Source organism: Solanum stenotomum, chromosome 3 (assembly GCF_019186545.1).
Source record: "Solanum stenotomum isolate F172 chromosome 3, ASM1918654v1, whole genome shotgun sequence".
Taxonomy (NCBI): domain Eukaryota; kingdom Viridiplantae; phylum Streptophyta; class Magnoliopsida; order Solanales; family Solanaceae; genus Solanum; species Solanum stenotomum.
Genome location: NC_064284.1, coordinates 46,665,306 through 46,686,062, shown reverse-complemented (window position 1 = coordinate 46,686,062; position 20,757 = coordinate 46,665,306).

Below are 20,757 nucleotides of genomic sequence, written 5' to 3'. Positions count from 1 at the left end.
AGTACCACCTAGACTATGATCGAGATTCCAGACACCCTTTAACTAAATTAAGTTCTTATTACCACTCTGAACTCATTTTTTTTGTAAATTTGTACACCTTCTTAGCTTACGTGAAATCCAAACATCTCTCACACGCCTCAACTATGTGGAGTCACAATGTGTGTCACGTAAACCAAAAGGTGTACAAAATTACAAAAAAAAATAAAAATCGGAGACGTAATAGGACCTTGGTTTAGTTAAGGTGTGTCTCTGGATTTCGGTCATAGTCTAGGGGATACTTGTGCCTTATATAACACAAATACATTTTTTTCAATCACAAATTTGAAGCCTTAAACAATATCTATGACATTATACGTAAAAAAATAATTAATAACTTCACTTCTTCTGTCAAAATAGAAAAAGCAATTTTCAATGCGTCTCATTTCCTTTCGTAATTAGCGTTCTCTATGTAACAATTGAAACACATAGCACCATTATCTATAGTCTTCATATTTTGTAATTAATTTGTAAGAAGAATATCATATATGGGTATTAAACTTCACATTTGTTATAAAATGACAGCAAACAACAATTTAAACAAAGAATATAAAGAGAGACAAGAGAAGAGAGTATAAAAATTCTTATTTCTTCCAAGTGTTTATAAAGTATTTAATGGTGTATACAACATAATTATCAAGGAATACCAAGGATTGTCATAAATATGACGACATTAACCTTTGAGAATCCAAGAGAAAATATGGAGTTGTGGAAAATCAATGATGAGGTAGTGAAGGTATGAATATTACTATCATAAAGATGGGAATTACACCTTATTGGAACATCACGAGTTATTTCAGTTATTAGTTTAGTTCTCAATTTAGTCGTATTAATGTTTCAATGGTCCCTATTTCGTACCGCGTGCACGAATGACATAATAGATCTCACATACCTCAGGACCCAGACCACTGATTATTTTGACAATGATTTCAAGATTGGGCACACGAACACCATCAGAATGAATATGGCTAGAAGATGATATCTTATTAATGAAATTAGAAAGCTATTACATAGGGTTATAGATGAAAAAATTCTAAACGAATAGAACTAAAGTAATCTAAATCGATAATGACTGCTGAAATGACTCAGGAGCCACCCATCACACCACAATAGAGCCACACAATTTATAATCGTACTATGATAATGAGGATGTCTCCATGAGGGATGGTAAAAAAATCATATTTCTCACTCTAGTTCGATTCAATTAAATACTTCAAATAATTTTTTAAAACTAACCCTTACTCTGTGCACTTCTTTCATTAAATGCAAACTTCTCTATTTCTAAATTTTGTCGACACAATCTAAAGTGGATTGATTTTTTTTTTCCTTTTGACTTTGTTGTGAAGGATTTAATAAAGAAGAAAATGTTGGTGTACCACCAGACATATAATGGACTGTATAAGTGGTCTATCCCACCTCCCCAAGATCACATGAACACCACATTTGTTCCTCTCACTACTTGGCATCAACGTCTTGATCAACCTCACTCTAAAGTTCTTAAGTTCATTTTAAATAAATTCTCGCTACTGTTTCATGCACGTGACAAATTTTTCATCCTAATTCTTTCTTGTTTAATAAATTCTATCAATATCCTTTTTTCAAATTATCACGTTGTAGCTCTATACCTCTTTAAATTAATTTTACTGATTAGGGTACATAACCCACAACTGCAAACAAGCATAAAAATATCATGAGTGGTGTAATAAACAAGAGCTTGTTGTTTTAATTAAAAATCGAACTTGGGAACTTGTTCCTCCTTACCTGACAAAAAATATTGTATCTTGCCACAACTTTAATGGATCAAGAGGAATGTAGATGAAACCATTAGCAATTACAAAGTGCGCTTAGTTCCAAAAGGCTTCACTCAGAGGTCGGACATTGATTTTCATGCAACATTCAACCTACTCATCAAGCCAACCACAATTTGTATTGTCCTTTTCGTTGTACTTCCTTATAATTTGCACCTACATCAGCTTGATGTCAATTAGGCCTACAAGGTAAGTTGGATAAGGAAGTGTACATGGCACAACCTTATGGGTTTACTAGTGATGAAATACCAATGCATATATGTCATTTGCACAAGACGATCTGTGGCTTGAGGAAGTGTCAGTGTTCTCATATGTTATATTTTTCAATGGTCTTTGTTAAGACAAAATCAAATCTCTCGCTTCTTGTCAGATATGGTCTAGGTGAAATGTTATTCGTTCTTATCTATGCTGACGATATTATAATTGTCACTGGAGCAACATTTACGGTGTCTGTTAGGTTATCACCTCCCATGCTTCTCAATTCTCTATTAAATATTTAGGTAATCTTTACTATTTTTTTTATGTTGAAGTGATACGCAACTCTGACGATTTAATTCTCACACAACCAAACTATGTGAATGAGATTTTAAATGATAAGCTAATGACCGACTGTAAGAATGTCAACACGCCAATTAGTGCCTCTGAGTTACTCATCTTATCTGATGGAACTCATCTGACTAATGCTACACGTTATCGCCGAGTCTTGGAAAAACTTCAACACTTATGTTTTACCAGAACGGGCATAGCCTATGTGGTCAACAAGTTATCGCAATCCATACAAGTACCATCAGACCTTCACTAGAAAGTGGTGGTGTGCATCCTTTGTTACATGTGTGGTACCATTAAACTCAGCCTACGTGTTACAATCATTGATGACTTTAATCTACATGTGTACTCATATGTGGAATGGCGTGGGGACATCACTGATAGAGTTTCTACATCTAGTTACATCATGTTTCTTCATCACGATTTGATTAGATGATCTTTAAAGAAGCAAAATAATGTTTCACGCTCCTTCATCGAGTCTGAGTATGGGGCGGTGGCTAATATCTTTTTAAAACCTTGTGGACCATCCTCCTAAATGAGTTGTGATTTTCTAGTATATCAGTTACCCACAATATATTATGACGATCGTAAAGCAACATTCCTGAGCAAGAATCATATATATCATCCATAATTGTGTGAAGCATGTTGCGGTGGACTTTCACTTTGTTTGCCACAATTTCAACATCAAAAGGATTCGTGTTGTTCATGTTCATAGTGCCGATTAAATAGCCAACAATCTCACCAAGGCACTGCCCAAACCTACATTTGATATATAATATATTCAAGTTAGGATTAATGACTCATCACCTAACTTGAGGAGGCTTATTGGATCATCACAAGTTATTAAAGTTATTAGTTTAGTTCTGATATTAGTCATAATAATGTTTCGGCAATCATTGTCTATTTAGATTAAATTAGTTTAGTTTTGTCTAAGAGTCTTTACTCTATAACTCTATTTAACAACTTTCTAACTTTATTAATAAGATATCGTTTTTCAGCACATATTCCGTCTTTGTACTCCTCGAGTTATGAGCATCCACAATACCAATATTAATAACACTCCTCGTTGGATGATGATTGATAGATAATATGTCTTGTTAAAACCTTACTAGGAAAAATTATATGGCCAAAATCCCAGTGAATTAACAAGAGTACACAAATCTTGTAATATGGGTTATTTGTTGCCCCGTTGAAATTCTTGTAAAGAAAATCTATTGAGACAAAATGTAGGCTAAAGGAAAAAAAGTGCAGTGTCAATTACTCCCCCTACTGTAACATTATTTAATTTCTAAGAGACGTCATGTCTTAGTAGCTTCTCAAATATTGATGTTGGTAATGCTTTAGTCAACATATCTTCCAAATTATAAATCGAGCAAATTTGTTTAACATCTATTTAACCATTCTATGAAGATTGTGTTTGAAAAAGAACTTCGATGAAATGTGGTTTATTTTATTTTTCTTTGATATATTCTTTTTTCAATTAAGCTACGTAAGTAGCATTGTCTTGAACATTATTAAGGTTTCTTTTCAATGAAAAATTACACCTCTTATTTATTAAGTCACTTGCTTTAGAAGTTGTTAGTATCTTTATATTACTTGTATAAGCAATAACAATTGACTACCTTGTAGAATATGATGAAAGTACCCTTATATACAAATAGATTGTTTGAACAAAGAACTTTAGTTAATACCCCGCATTTGCATAACCAACAAAACCTTGATAATATCTATTAGAAATAACAATTTCATATCACTATTATTTGATATCACTCAGTATTTCCATATTAAAGTAACAATATATCATATCCGAATATTAATAAAAAGAAATTTAATATGACAATAAACATGAAGTGTATTTCTTTTAGTTAAGGTTTATCTATAATTTGAAAAAATAACTTTGTTATACTAATTGATTAAAAAATCTAGCGGTATAAATACTAAATAACAATATTGTAATAGGCCCTATGCAACATAAATTTATATTAGCTGGGCTTCAATGCAGGTATTGAACACCGAACAATAAATCAAAAAAAAAAAACTAACTGCATGTCCCGTATTAGTAAAGTAATTACACACTCCTGCCCTTTTAGTTTGTATTATATCTTTTTTTTGTTTTATTTTTTAATGACCCTCCGGGTTATTTTTTTTGTTTTCCGATCTTTTCAGCATTTAGACCTTTGTTGTAGCGACCCCAAGTTGTTTATGACTTGTTGGGACTGACTGTTCGACAGTCAAGTCGTTCGTTTGAATTTTATGCAAGCATGGTGTAATGATCGGATTGTGTTGGTGAACCCCTGTTTGAGGTGCATTTGAGCTTCAAGCTGCTGCCCCTCGTATTTTGCGCTTAATTTGTGAACTCTTTGCATGTGTTATGTCTTATGTTTTTGAGCCTCAGATAGTGTCCAATTTTGGAACCCAAGCTCAGTAAGATGTTTAGGACCTTTTGATGGAGTCAATTTTGGGATTCCCGGTGTGGGTCTCACATTTTTGTTTTGACTCAAATTTGGGTCCATTTCCAATTGTTGCGACTTTCATGTCAAAATATCTGTCATGACATTGTGGTTGATAATTTGATTTTTCATAAGCGGATAACTCGTGTGTGGTGGATTTAGAGCATTCGCGTTCGGCTTCGGAGTAGGTTTCGTTCTACTTTCTTGATTGAGCTTCTTAGATGAAGCGTAGTACAAATTTCATGTAAATTTGGATTGTATTTGATGGGTATTTAGCTTTCGTCTTGTTAGTTCATTCTTTCTTGATTTCGAAGGAACCTTGTGATTATTGTGGGTGATGGGATCCTTAATTTAGGTTATGGCTTTGCTTGTCGTGTAGGTGATCTTCCTTATCCTTTTTTGAATTTATTCGTGATGGACTTAGACTAAGCTAGACATTAGTTGTTTTAGGTTATATTTTATCGCCTCATAGTTATTATTTTCTCCCTTTAGGGCTTTTTTTGGGTTGTTCTCCTTGTAATGATGCTTGTGACCTTGGTGTTTTGTCATAGCCATGGGTTGGTCCTAGTTGTGGTAAGTTTGGCACTTGAGTGGTGTGATTGGGGTAGGGCATCGTCCCTTGAGTTTTCTCCCCATTTTATTAATTTGGAATCCCCTCTTGACCCTTTGGCTTGTTAATTAGCGTTGGGCATGTTGTACCCTTATTAAGCGTATGATTATGTTGTTGGCCCGAGGTTGTGTACAAGGACCTGTTGGATCCCAGGTTAGTACTCTCCGCCTTGTAGAGTGGTTTGGTTGGCTACCTGTTTATTTGAATTGGAGTGCCTTATTTGGATGTTGGTGATGGCATGCATTACATTGTTTGTTCATTCTCACAAATTTGTGGTACCAGTTCATGTATTGGCATATTTATTTTTTATTTTGAAACACTATTTTACTCGGCTCTATTCTAAATTAGTTGTAATGGGAGTTGTACCCTTGAATCACTTGATTTATAGTTTTTGATATTATGAGCCATCAAAAATGTGCTCCTTTCCTACTTGACATATTAGAGGAATCTGGGATGTGCTCAGTTTTCACTTGGCTACCCATCGTGTCGATGCCCTTTCTTGCATGCTTTTGATCCTACTTACTCCCTCAGGTTATTCTTACTAGCTGGGCTGGGAGTTTATTATCTACCCAGGTGGCCCTGATTTACATGAGATCCACTTTGAAGTCGACACGCCTCTAGGTCACTTTTGCTAGCTGGGAGGTATGCGCCCCTGGGAGTTGACTGGCTGGCTGAGCGGCTTAGATTGATTTGTCACTCTTGCTAGTGAAGCTGGGAGTTGGCTAGGAGTGTTATGGTTATGGTTTCAGAAGGTCACTTATGGTTTTACTGCTCACCATGCATTCATATGCTTTGTTTATCACCATTATACTTGTTTGTTGTTTGTACCCAGCGGTTTATGGGGCCTAGTTGGGTTATGTTTTGTTGTCTGTACCTTCCGGGCTTATGGAGGTCCGGTTAGGTTATTGTTTTACTATATTTTGTTCTATATTATTATTTTATTGTTACCTAGTAGGTTTTCAGTTCAAAATTATGGTTGTGGTTCCTCCTAACCCTAGGTAGTTTACTGTCACGACCCAAGGGTACCCCTTAGAAGTAAAAAAGCACATGGAACCCCGAAATGCAACGTGTAAGCCATTTATCATATCATAACATAAGTAAAGAACAATCAAGAGTAAAACACATTTCAAGTCTTAAGAATCTTTCATAAAAGCAAAGAGGAAGTCTAGACTTGTATCAATTAGCCATCTATTACAATAATTCAAATGAAAGGGGCATAGCCCATACAACATAGTTTGAAAATTGAATTACTAGAAATGAAACTCAAAGTGAAACTCCCATCCTAGAATCATGAGGACTCACCACAAGCAAGGAGAATAGTCGAAACCAAGCTTGAACCAAATGATGACCGCCTGAAGAACCGGACCCTACACTTGGGAAAAATGTAGAGAAATATGGGTTAGTACAAAAATGCACTAAGTATGATAGCCATGGATGAAAACCTTGAAAGCATGCTAAAAAGAACATTTTTGTTGAATGCATGCAATTTGCTAAGTGAAAGCATCATTTTGATGATAGTGGAAAAAACATAAGTGATAAGCATAATCAACTCATAGACCATCACATCATAAATTGAACATACCATAGATACCTTCAATGGCTACTAATGTTTGCGTATTCAAGACACAACTTCCAATGCAAGTGTCTACGATCGTACAATAGTTTAGTAACCCAACCAAAGGTTGGGATCGTTCCCAAGAGAGTGCTTTTGAGAATTAATAGAAAAATAATCTTAGTTCTAACTAGTCATAGCTAAAGACATTAAAGATTAAAAACATTGTAAATTAAAGGGGGACACGAGTGTCGATTAACAATGGGGGGTTTTGTCACTAGTAAGTAAAAACAACAAAATAAACGAGGGTTTCTAAGTAATGAGAGGGGATCCTTGGGATGTAATGGGAATACGGGTTAAGCTAGATTATTTGGTACATGCTTTCGATAGAAGATTCATAGAATAATTGTGACTAGGCTAGACTTTAAGGGGGATAAGTTCTCTCTCGAGCAACTTACCCCGTTTCAAATACATATCTCTCGGATGCCCACTTGCCGCATGAAGACAAGCCTACACCTTAACCCACTCACTCTCTGGAGCTGAGTGTATGGACATAAGACTAGGGTTCACTCTCTCGAGCTGAACCTCATTTCGACCCACTCGTACTAGCCATCAATTTAGTAGTGTTAGTTTTACGACCTCTCTCTCGAGCAAGCCAAAAATACATAAATAAAGTTGTATTTGCAACTAAAAATTCATTAATTTCATCCACAACTACTAAACAAAATCAAAATTAAACTACGATTAAACTATCAGCAAGTAAGACCAAACAATTATCTTAACCCATATTCGCTAAATCACACCCCGAGAATTGGGGGTTTTAGCCACACATGTATAAGAGATAGAAATTTATACCAAATTGAGCTTGAATTCAACTAGGTATGAAGATTTAAGTTGTGATACAGTCTAAAAGTGAAGAATCCAAGAGATCCAAACCAAAATCTTGAAGATGAAACCCTTTGGATCTTCAAGTCTTCAAAACCCTCTCAAGCTTAGAGCAAAAATATCAAAAAGTATTATTCTATATGAAAATTATAATAATCGTTCGACTCTTAAAACTACAACTCTAACTAGTATTTATAGTTTTCACAGATTTGTGCTGCAGCGGATCATTCGACATCGTTAGTCGGAATCGCCGATCAACTTGGCGATTCGCCTTTTGCTGTACTTCACCGCCGTCTTGCACCAACCTTCAGTATCATCGTGCTCTAGGTCATTGGGTGACATGGTACTACTTCGCGAAACTTCTCGACGATGCGCCGACTGCTCCCTTTTTCTACTGACTTGATCCTTTCCTTCAGGGCTCAGCACACTAGAACAAAAGGTGAAGTAATACCCTTTGGTGACTCACCAAGGGGACTCGGCGATCTTCAGGCCTTCATTTCTTCGTTCTTTTCAGCCTTTTTGTTCTTTTTCGCGATGTAGTGTCCATGCTTTCCTTCAAACATCAAATACCTGAAACTTAAGGGTTTTCATCTGATATTGAGATAAAAGAAGCATTTGAGGATACAATTTTTATTAAAATATAGCCCTAAATGAGTCCAATTTGTGGACTCATCAACACCCCCAACTTAAACTTTTGGTTATCCTCAAGTAAAACTTAAGTGCAGCAGTTCAACAAGGATGTCTCAAACAGTGCTACATATGACTCAATTATGAATGTACAAAACAAGACTCAATTTACTTATGCAAGGATCAATTGTGTACTCAAACATTCAAGTTGTGACACACCATTACCAAAGATTTTCAAGCTCGCAATACTTGCTTCAAATGCAAGTTCAAGCTCAACAAAAGCCTTCGAATGCACTCACACAAATGATGATTCCATTTTCACACGAAAAAGTATAATCAATTTAAAGTTCAAGAATAAGATAAAATGCTCCTCTCACTGACAAAGATGAACACAATGCATACTTTCACCCATAGGCTTGCCTGTATGTTCCAATCAACATTTGTTTCGACTTTCTCAATATCACAAAGGTCTTAACAAGGCTTGTAACGGGGCTGAGTGCAAAGGTATGGTCATTTAGGCTCCGTGACTTTCATCCTGATGAAATGTGGTGCTCACAACACTTCCTTTCCTTTTCCTTCATCATTTTCTTTAGCGCTCATAAGTCATCATATTATTCACTTTCCATGGATTGTTTGGGAACTCCATCTATTTTGTACTTTATTCCACAACTTTCTTTTTCATTCTTTTTCTTTTTCTTTCTCTTTTCCTTTTTTTATATGGAGGGGTTCTATTTTTCTCAACACCATGGTTTAAAGAAGACCATCCTTGCACTTCTTGACTTTCCCTTTTTTTCTTTTTCACCACACCCCCAACTTAGGCTTTTGGCCTAAGTTGGCTATTCAATTAACCACAATTCAAGAGGATTATAAGTAATGGATTAAGAAAGGTCTGGTTTTCATCAAGTTTCTTCCAAAGAAGGGTAAGGCTCAAAGGGTGTTCAAGAGAGAATCACACGCTCACAAGGTAGGTCACAAAAGAGGTATATGTCAAAATGGTTCACACTCTTCAAAGTTTCCTAAGATCATATCAAGAGAAAGTCTTACTTAGTCAACCGGACCAACTGGGCAAATTCTATGTGTTGTCATGCATGGTTCTAGGTAAGCTTATCACATAAGGCATCAACACTTAAGTTAAACAGGACTCCACACTTTCGCTAGTGTGAAATGGTCATCACAAGAGAATCAATTTGATAAATGGCTAATCAGAACGAGATGCACAGAGTTCACATATTGTCTATGCAACTTTATTTGGCCTCATCATAGTTGTAACACCCCGGAAATTCTATGACTTAGTTAGAGCCTTACCTTATGAATAATGACTTAAAAATAGTTAAAATGTTGTTTCTAAACCTAAAGTAATGCAATTGATTTGGTTTGGAAGAGTAAAAGTCTAAACGTCAAGAAATGACCACGACGTCCGGAAACTATAGAAGAATGTGTTCTAGCGTGTCCTTAGGTTTTGGGTAGGTTTGGGAGTGTCGTATGATGGTATAATCTTGTAAAAAGGTTTAAATTAGGTAAATAAATGTTTATAGGGTCAAAATGTTTGAATATGATGCCTCGGGGCCACCTAAAGGGACCCTGAGGAGGACCCCAACCTTGGCCAAGCAAGCTGCCAAGGCAGCTTGCAAATTGCACTTGGTGGGAATAGCTCCGTGTCGCGGACTAGCTCCTCCAAGGAGAAAAAGGTTTGTTCACGACACGATCGTATCGCGGACTCTATTGTCTCAAAATTGAATTCCAAATATCTTCAGGGAACAGCTCCGCGTCGCGGACTTGATCCGGGACGAAAATGCAGAAATTCAGAAATCGATTTTTACTTCATTAAAGAGTCCAACTAAGAGAGGGGTATTTAAGGTACTTTAGGGGACATGTATATAATGATTTTTAAGTCAATTTATCTCACTTTTATCACTCAAACACAAAACCCCAATGATCTAAACCTAAAGTTCCTCCTTCTCTCTACTCTCTCTCTCCTAAAGAACTCCATTAAAGAAGATTGGAGCTTCAAGAAGAAGACCAACTCTTGAAGGTTTCTACTCGGATTTTCGTGGTTAATTAATGAATAAGGTATGGTTGTTTATCACTCTTGGGATTCCTTTCACCAAGAGGCCCCTTCAAAATGAATTTCAAAATTTCCAACATCTAGGTTTCAATCCAAAATTGTGGGTCTTCTTTCTAAAGTGAAATTGATGTTCTAAACTGACTTTTATTGATGTTATAAGAACAATTATGGATGAATTTATTTTGTATTGGTGGTTTCTTGAAGAATTCCCCATGAGACCCATGTTTCTCCTTCTTTTCCTAATTCTAACCCTAGTTTGTATTGGATATTGGTTGATGGCTATGAATTGAAGGTAATGTTATGTAATTCATGCTTGTATGATGATTCTACCCTAGGTTATGTATAATTTCTACGAAATTAGGGTTGAGTCTTTGAATAAAGCCTTGAAGACTATGAAGGGAATATGTCAATTTCTTATATTGATGTTGATTATGTTATTACTTCATGAATTACCTTGTATTATGTATTGGTTATGATTTAATTGGTAATTGAAGTATGGATGTCCCAAGAAGGGCAAGAAGGTATGAATGTTGGTTCTTCTTTGAACTCAAGTATGAAAGGTGAATTACTTATATTGTAATGATACTATACCTAATGTATTGTTGTGGTGTTGATGACCTAGTTTCCCCATCCTTAACCCTCTACACTTGAATTAGCTATGAAGTATGTATGTATGTTATGGTATGATTGCTATATGATTGAAAGGTAGTTCTCATGATTATAGTGTAATGTAAAGTGAAAGGTTTACTCACTTGCTAAGTGTTTCTAAAGTTATAGGACTGTTACTCACTTATGAACAAATATGAGCTATTTTGGTAAGATGTCTACATAAGAGTCTAGTAAAGGCTAATGTGAACTTATGTGATGACTAAAGATGATTACAAACGGGAATTAGATGCTTAGCACCGAAAGGGCATGTAAATGAGATGGAGTTCTCACATTTAGTATGTCCGGCTCCCCACATGGGTTTCCTCACGTTAAGCAAGTCCGGATTACCCACGGTATGTGTTGTCTCGTGAGATAGAAACCCCCATGTTTAGTAAGTTAGGGTTTCTAGAAGAAATCTTTTTGACCCTTAACTATGTGCCCACATAGCACTCTAGCTTAGTGGATCCATCTAGATAGCTATGTACGAATGGTTACACCTTAGGCAAGTGTGAACCCTCTCTTTTCGGTGTGGCATTAGAACACCGAATTCCATGTAGCTCTCATATTCTATGTCAGTTATTGTAATATTTCCCTTATGTAAAAGTAAATGAAGGTATGAAAGGTGTGAACTCTTTCTAGGGCTTTCTTAAGGGTTTCTACATAGTGTAAGGGAGGGCATGTGACTTCTCTTACACATTGCACTTGTGGTATCCTAAGAGATGGTTGTAGTAAGGTTCTCTTATGATTATGATGATTATGACTTATGTATGTTGAAGCTATGTTATGTATGATCATTGTGAATATGGTAAGTTATGATGAAATATGATCTTATGAATGTATGCATGATGTAGGTTGCTTAATGTGATACTTGGCTTTGAATAGGTTTATGGGGTTATATTCTTTGCATTGCACTAGTATTGCTTGGGTTGTCTATATGTTGGGATGATAATATGTTGGGTTGTACTATGATGCTTACTTTGTGTGCATATTGGATGTACTTTGTAAAAAGCATGTTTTGACTAAATGTTCTTTTATGCATGTTTCAATGGTTTTTATGCATAGTAGCCATACTTAGTACGTGTGTTGTACTAACCCATTTTTTCCCCTTTTTTCCAAACATTTAGGTTCGGGCCGTTGAGGATTCAAGCTTACTTATCAAGACATTTGGAGTTACTTCCCCAAGTTGGCGAGTCTTCAAGTCCGAGTACAAGACCCTGTGATCTAGCTTCTATATTTAGTTCTTTGCTTATGTTGAAAGACCAATGTTGTACTTTCCTATTTCAAGACTTCTTATTGATGTAAGGGCTAAGTCCCATTTTCGATACTTCTATGTCTAGATGGTACATTGTGATGAATTTAGATTTTGTTTTTCATATATGAAGTGAAGTTGAACATCCAAAGTAAAAGTTTTAAATTTTTCCGTGATTTTATTCTATGATACATGTTATGATGAATGCTAAGGGCTTGTATAAGACCTCTTCGTGGTCGAATACGCCGGTAACGACTAGGGGGTGCTCTCGGGTCGTTACAAACTTGGTATCAGAGCATAAGGTTGAGAATAATGTAGGATTTATGTCACAACATACCACGTCGAGTAGAGTCTTGTTCATGGGTGTGAAGCGCGCCACATTTATGAATGAGAGGCTATGAGATGCCTAGGAACTTTCACTCTTTAGTTATTCCATAGTCGTGCCTAAGAGTCTTAACTCTATTTAGTCCTGTTCTTCTAATCCTTCTCTTGTGCTAATACGCAATGAATACAAGAAGGAACAACGAAAGGTGGGCTGGTGAGGAGAATGTGAATGAGGCGGTTCCCCCTCAAGCTCCTCAAAACCCTTAAGTTCCTATTGAAGAAGGGGCTATGTCTAATGTTGAGATAAGGTCGGCTATTCATAATTTGACTCAAGTGTTGGCCACTTAAGTTGCTAGGGATGCTAGGGTGCAAGTGAGCCCCAATGCTAGCACTAACGCTTCTAGGATAAGGGATTTCACAAGGATGAATCCCCCTACTTTCTTTGGCTCCAAATTGGAAGAAGATCCACAAGGGTTCATTGATGAAGTGTTTAAGGGTGTGTCTTCTTAACAAAAAGCGGAGTTAGTCGCCTATCAACTCAAAGATATGGCACAAGTGTGGTATGAACAATGGAAGAAGGGGAGACCTATTAGAGAGGGTCCGATAAGTTGGGCTACATTCAAGACGACTTTTCTTGATAGGTTTTATCCCTTGGAACTAAGGGAGAGGAAAATGTAAGAATTCATCAACCTCCGTCGAGGGGGTATGAGTGTGAAGGAGTATGGCCTCAAGTTCACTCAATTGTCCAAGTATGCTCCTACTTTGGTGTCGGACTCTAGAGCTACAATGAACAAATTTGTTATTGGGGTATCCGATCTTATGGTGAATGAGTGTAGGTCGGCTATGCTAATCCCAAGCATGGACATTTCTCGTCTTGTGGTTCATGCCGAACAAATTGAGGAGCAAAAGCTTAACCAAGTTGGTAGAGAATTGAAGAGGTCAAGGTGCGATGATGGAAATTCTTCTAAGGTTAGGTTTGAAATCCAAGATAAGCCAAAGTTCAAAAAAAGGTTTTCCAACCAAGGTCCTCCTAACGCTCCAAGGGTCAACAAAGGTAAAGTGTCTACCCCCAAGCCTCAAGAAGCAAAAGGTGGTGGTCCTTATGTTGAGAATCCTATTTGTACAAAGTGTGGTCGAAAATATGAAGGCAAGTGCCTAGTTGGCACGGGTAATTGCTATGGTTGTGGTAAGAGCGGCCACATGAGGAGGAACTACCCTATGATAATGGCTCAAGGAAGGGAAAATGCTCAAGTACAAGCAAGTGGCCCAAATCTCGATGCTTCTAAGAAGAATCGCTTACATGCTCTCCAATCTCGAGATGATCAAGAGAGCTCTCCGGATGTTGTGACCGGTATGCTACAAGTATTTTCAATTAATGTTTATGCATTGTTGGATCCCGGACCCAATTTGTCTTTTGTAACTCCTTTAGTGGCTATAAAGTTTGATATGCTTCATAATGTCTTAGATAAATCATTTACGGTTTCTACCTCAGCGGGTGATTCCATAGTTGCTAAAAGAGTTTATAGGGGTTGGCCCATATCATTGCCCAATAGAATCACTTTAGTTGATTTGGTGGAACTTGATGTGTTAGACTTTGATGTTATATTGGGGATGGATTGGCTTCATGCTTGTTTTGCGTCCATAGATTGTAGGACCCGAATTGTGAAGTTTCAATTTCCTAATGAACCCATTTTAGAATGGAACGGAGGAAATTTCGTTCCTAGGGGAAGGATCATTTCATGTCTAAAAGCTTGTAAGTTGATTTCTAAGGGCTGTCTCTATCATATTGTGAGGTTCAAGGATCTTGAGTCCGAGATTCCTCCTTTGGAGTCGGTCCCCGTATTGAAGGATTTTCCAGAAGTCTTTCCCGATGACTTAACCGGGATTCCTTCCGAATGGGATATAGATTTCGGCATAGATTTATTTCCAGATACACAACCCATGTCAATCCCTCCTTACCGGATGGCCCCGGCGGAGTTGAAGGAATTAAAAGCTCAACTCAAAGATTTGTTGGATAAGGGTTTCATCCAGCCTAGTATATCCCCTTGGGGTGCACCAGTGTTATTTGTGAAGAAGAAGGATGGATCTCTTCGTATGTGTATTGATTACCGACAATTAAATAAGGTGACCATTAAGAACAAGTATCAACTCCCTAGGATTGATGACTTATTTGATCAACTTCAAGGAGCGAGTTACTTTTCAGAAATTAATTTGAGGTCGGGTTATCACCAACTTAGGGTGAGAGGTGTTGATATTCCAAAAACAGCCTTTCGAACAAGATATGGTCATTTTGAGTTCTTAGTGATGTCTTTTGGTCTTACAAATCCTCCGGTGGCTTTCATGGACCTTAGGAATCGTGTGTTTAGAAATTATCTAGACTCATTTGTTATTATCTTTATTGATGACATCTTGATATACTCTAAAAGTGAGGATGATCACATAAATCATTTGAGGATAGTATTGCAAGTCCTCAAAGATCACCAACTCTATGCTAAGTTTAGCAAGTGTGAGTTTTGGCTTAGATTGGTTGCTTTCCTTAGCCACATTGTTTGTAGTGAGGGCATAGATGTTGATCCAAAGAAAACCGATGCGGTCAACCTTTGAGGCCTTTAGACATCCGAAGCTTTTTGGGTTTGGTCGTCTACTACCAGAGGCTTGTTGAGGGATTTTCATCTATTGCATCTCCATTAACGGCCTTAACTCAAAAGAAGTCCAAGTTCGAATGGTCGGAATCTTGTGAAAAGAGCTTCCAATTGTTGAAAGATAAGCTCACCTCCGCTCCAGTTTTGACCATACCGGAGGGCACCGAAGGGTTTGTAGTATATTGTGATGCTTCCCGAGTGGGTTTGGGTTGTGTCCTCATGTAGAATGGTAAGGTTATAGCTCATGCCTCAAGACAACTCAAGGTGCATGAAAAGAATTATCCAACTCATGACCTTAAGCCAGCGGTCGTAGTCTTTGCTCTAATGATTTGGAGACACTATCTCTATGGGGTACATGTGGATGTGTTTACCGACCACAAGAGTCTTCAATATGTTTTTAGCCAAAAAGAATTGAATCTCCGACTAATGAGGTGGCTGGAACTCTTAAAAAATTATGATATGAGTGTCCTTCACCACCCCAGAAAAGTACATGTGGTTGCGGATGCTTTTAGTCTTGTATCTATGGGCAGTGTGTCACATGTGGAAGAAGAGAAAAGGGAGTTAGCCCGTGATGTACATAGGCTAGCCCGGTTGGGTGTCCGACTTGAAGATTCCCCAAAAGGAGGTGTCATGGTTCGTCATAATTCTGAGTCATCGGTTGTTGTTGATGTGAAGTCTAAGCAACATCTTGACCCTATTTTGATGGAACGAAAGGAGTCGGTTCTCAACAAAGCAATAGAAACTTTCTCTCAAGGAGAAGATGGGGTGCGTAGGAACCAAAGGAGATTATGTGTGCCGGATGTGGATGGCCTAAGAGAGACAATCTTAGAGGAGGCCCATGGGTCCCGATACTCCATCTATTCGGGAGCCACCAAAATGTATCTCGACTGACGTGAGATTTATTGGTGGAATGGAATGAAAAGAGACATAGCAAATTTTGTGGCTAGGTGCTCAAATTAGCAACAAGTCAAAGCCGAGCACCAAGGACCGGGGGGTCTAACTCAAGATATTGACACCCCCACTTGGAAGTGTGAAGAGGTCAATATGGACTTCATGGTAGGTTTATCTCGAACCCGTAGGCAACATGACTCCATTTGGGTTATTGTGGATAGATTGACTAAATCAACCCATTTCCTTCCCGTCAAGGTTTCTTATTCGGTGGAAGATTACGCTAAGTTGTACATTAAGGAGATTGTGAAGTTGCATGGGGCCCCGTTGTCCATTATTTCGGATAGAGGGGCCCAATTTACTTCCCATTTTTGGAGGTCTTTCCGAAGTGGGCTTGGTACTCAAGTGAAACTTAGTACCGCATTTCACCCTCAAATGGATGGTCAAGCGGAACGCACCATCCAAACCCTAGAGGACATGTTGAGAGCGTGTGTCATTGACTTCAAAGGTAATTGGGATGACCACCTACCATTGATAGAATTTTCCTACAACAATAGCTACCACTCGAGTATTGCTATGGCACCCTTTGAAGCACTTTATGGTAGAAGGTGTTGATCTCCGGTTGGGTGGTTTGAAGTAGGTGAATTTGCTCTTCTTGGTCCCGACGTAGTCTAGGAGGCTACGAAAAAAGTTCAACTTATAAGGGATAGGTTGAAAATGGCTCATAGTCAGCAAAAGTCTTATGCCGATAAAAGAAAGAGGGATCTTGAATTTGAAGTAGGTGATTGGGTCTACTTGAAGATCTCACCCATGAAAGGGGTGATGAGGTTTGGTAAGAAGGGGAAGCTTAGCCCCCGGTATGTTGGGCCTCATGAGATCTTGAAGCGCGTCGGAAAGGTCGCTTATGAGTTGAAATTGCCCATCGAATTGGCCCCGGTTCACCCGGAGTTCCATATTTCTATGTTAAAGAAGTGTATAGGTGACCCGGTGTCCATTCTCCCTCTAGAAGGTTTAGGGGTAAATGAGAACCTTTCTTATGAAAAGGTTCCGATCGAAATCTTAGATCATCAAGTTAGGAAGTTGAGGATAAAGTGGTTGCCTCCGTAAAATTCCTATGAAGAAACCACCTAGTTGAGGGTGCAACATGGGAGGCCGAGGTCGACATGAAGTTCCGCTACCCTCATCTTTTTCCTCCTACTCCTAGCCAAAGTTGAGGTTAGTAGTCTCTCTTAATTTGATATAAATTGAAAATCATGTGTGTTGATGATTATGACATGATTTCCTTGTATGTGCATATTTTTGTGAAAATTCATGCTTAAGTTGTATTTTGAGTTTCATGAATTTTGTTTCTCATGATTGAAATTGCACCCATAGATGTGGTGTGATGTTGTGTTCATGAGAGTTGTACTGAGCATGCTTGATGTTGTCTTGTTGATTGCTTAATATATATGTTGATGCTCATTGAATATGGAGAAGGAAGTTCCTCTTATACTTATGTGAAGTAAAGAGTTGTGAGCATAGTGATGTTGTGCATTAAATTCCTATATGATATGATGATATGATGTTGTTGATGTGACTGGTTGTTGTGCTGCTAGTTTGAGTCATTGTCTCCCTAGAAAGAAGTCCAAGTGACATTCGGGGACGAATGTTCCTAAGGAGGGGATATTGTAACACCCTGCAAATTCTATGACTTCGGTTAGAGCCTCACCTAATGAATAATGAATTAAAAAGAGTTAAAATGATGTTTCTAAACTTAAAGTAATGCAATTGACTAGGTTTGGAAGAGTAAAAGTCTAAACGTCAAGAAACGTTCACGACGTTCGAAAACTAGAGAAGAATGTGTTCTAGTGTGTCCTTAGGTTTTGGGCAGGTTTGGGAGTGTCGTATGATGGTATAATCTTGTAAAAAGATTTAAATTAGGTAAATATATGCTTATAGGAACAAAACGTTCGAACACCATACCTCGGGGCCACCCTAAGGGACTCCGAGGAGGATCCCAACCTTGGCCAAGCAAGCTGCCAAGGAAGCTTGCAAATTGCACTTGGTGGGAAGAGCTCCGCATCGCGGACTAGCTCCCTCAAGGAGCAAAAAGTCTGTTCGCTACCCGGTCGTGTCTCGGACTCTACTGTCTCAAAATTTAATTCGAAATATCTTCAGGGAATAGCTCCGCGTCGCGGACTTGTTCCGCAATGAAAATGCAAAAATTCAGAAATCGATTTTTACTTCATTAAAGAGTCCAACTAAGTGAGGGGTATTTAGGGTACTTTATGGGACGTGTATATAATGATTTTTAAGTCAATTTATCTCACTTTTATCACTCAAACAAAAAACCCCAAAGATCTAAACCTAAAGTTCCTCCTTCTCTTTACTCTCTGTCTCCTAAAGAACTCCATTGAAGAAGATTGGAGCTTCAAGAAGAAGACCAACTATCCGAGGTTTCAACTAGGATTTTCGTGGTTAATTCATTCTTAAGGTATGGTTGCTTATCACTCTTGGGATTCCTTTCCCCAAGAGGCCTCTTCAAGATGAATTTCAAAATCTCCAACTTCTAGGTTTCAATCTGAAAACGTGGGTTTTCTTTCTAAAGGGAAATTGATGTAATAAATTGACTTTGATTGAGTTTATATGAACAATTATGGATGAATTTATATTGTATTGGTGGTTTCTTGAAGAATTCCCCATGAGACCCATGTTTCTCCTTCTTTTCCTAATTCAAACCCTAGTTTGTGTTGTATATTGATTGAAGGCTATGAATTGAATGTGATGTTATGCAATTCATGCTTGTATGATGATTCTACCCTAGGTTATGTATAATTTCTATCAAATTAGGGTTGAGTCTTTAAATGAAGCCTTGAAGACTATGAAGGGAATATATCAATTTCTTATGTTGATGTTGATTATGTTATTACTTCATGAATTACCTTGTATTATGTATTGGTTATGATTTAATTGGTAATTGAAGTATGGATGTCTCAAGAAGGGCAAAAAGGTATGAAGGTTGGTTCTTCTTTGAACTCAAGTATGAAAGGTGAATTACTTAGATTGTAATGATATTATACCTAATGTGTTTTTATGGTGTTGATGACCTAGTTTCCTCATCTTTAACCCTCTACACTTGAATGAGCTATAAAGTATGTATGTATGTTATGGTATGATTGCTATATAATTGAAAGGTAGTTCTCATGATTATAGTGTAATGTAAAGTGAAAGGTTTACTCACTTGCTAAGTGTTTGTAAAGTGAAAGGATTGTTACTCACTTATGAACATATATGAGCTATTAAGGTAAAATGTTTACATAAGAGTCTAGTAAAGGCGAATGTGAACTTATGTGATGACTAAAGATGATTATAAAAGGGAATTAGATGGTTAGCATCGAAAAGGCATGTAAATTAGATGGGGGTGTCACATTTAGTAAGTTCGGCTCCCCACATAGGTTTCCTCACGTTTAGCAAATCTGGATTACCCACGGTATGTGTTGTCTTATGAGATGGAAATCCTTACATTTAGTAAGTTATGGTTTCTAGAAGCAATCTCGTTGACCCTTAACTATGTGCCCACATAGGACTCTAGCTTAGTGAATCCACCTAGATAGCTATGTACGAATGGTTACACCTTAGGCAAGTGTTAACCCTCTCTTTTCGGTGTGGGAGTAGAACACCAGATTTCATGTAGCTCTCATTGTCTATGTCGATTATTGCAATATTTCCCTAATGTAAAAGTAAATGAAGGTATGAAAGGTGTGAACTCTTACTAGGGCTTTCTCAAGGGTTTCTACGTAGTGTAAGGGAGGGTATGTGACTTCTCTTACACATTGCACTTGTGGGATCCTAAGAGATGGTTGTAGTAATGTTCTCTTATGATTATGATGATTATGACTTATGTATGTTGAAGCTATGTTTTGTATGATCATTATGAATATGGTAAGTTATGATGAAATATGATCTTATGAATGTTTGCATGAAGTAGGTTGCTCAATGTGATACTTGACTTTGAATAGGGTTATGAGGTTCTATTCTTTGCATTGCACTAGTATTGCTTGGGTTTTCTACATGTTGGGATGATATTATGTTGGGTTGTTCTGTGATGCTTACTTTGTGTGCATATTAGATTTACTTTGTAAAAAATATGTTTTGACTAAATGTTCTTTTACGCATGTTTCAATGGTTTTTATGCATAGTAGCCATACTTTGTATGTGTGTTGTACTAACCCATATTTTCCCCCTTTTTCCCAAACATTTAGGTTCGGGCCGTTGAGGATTCAAGCTTACTTCTCAAGACACTTGAAGTTGCTTCCCCAATTTGGTGAGTCTTCAAGTCCGAGTACAAGACCCTGTGATCTAGCTTCTATATTTAGTTCTTTGCTTATGTTGAAAGACATTGTTGTACTTTCCTATTTCAAGACTTCTTATTGATGTAAGGGCTAAGT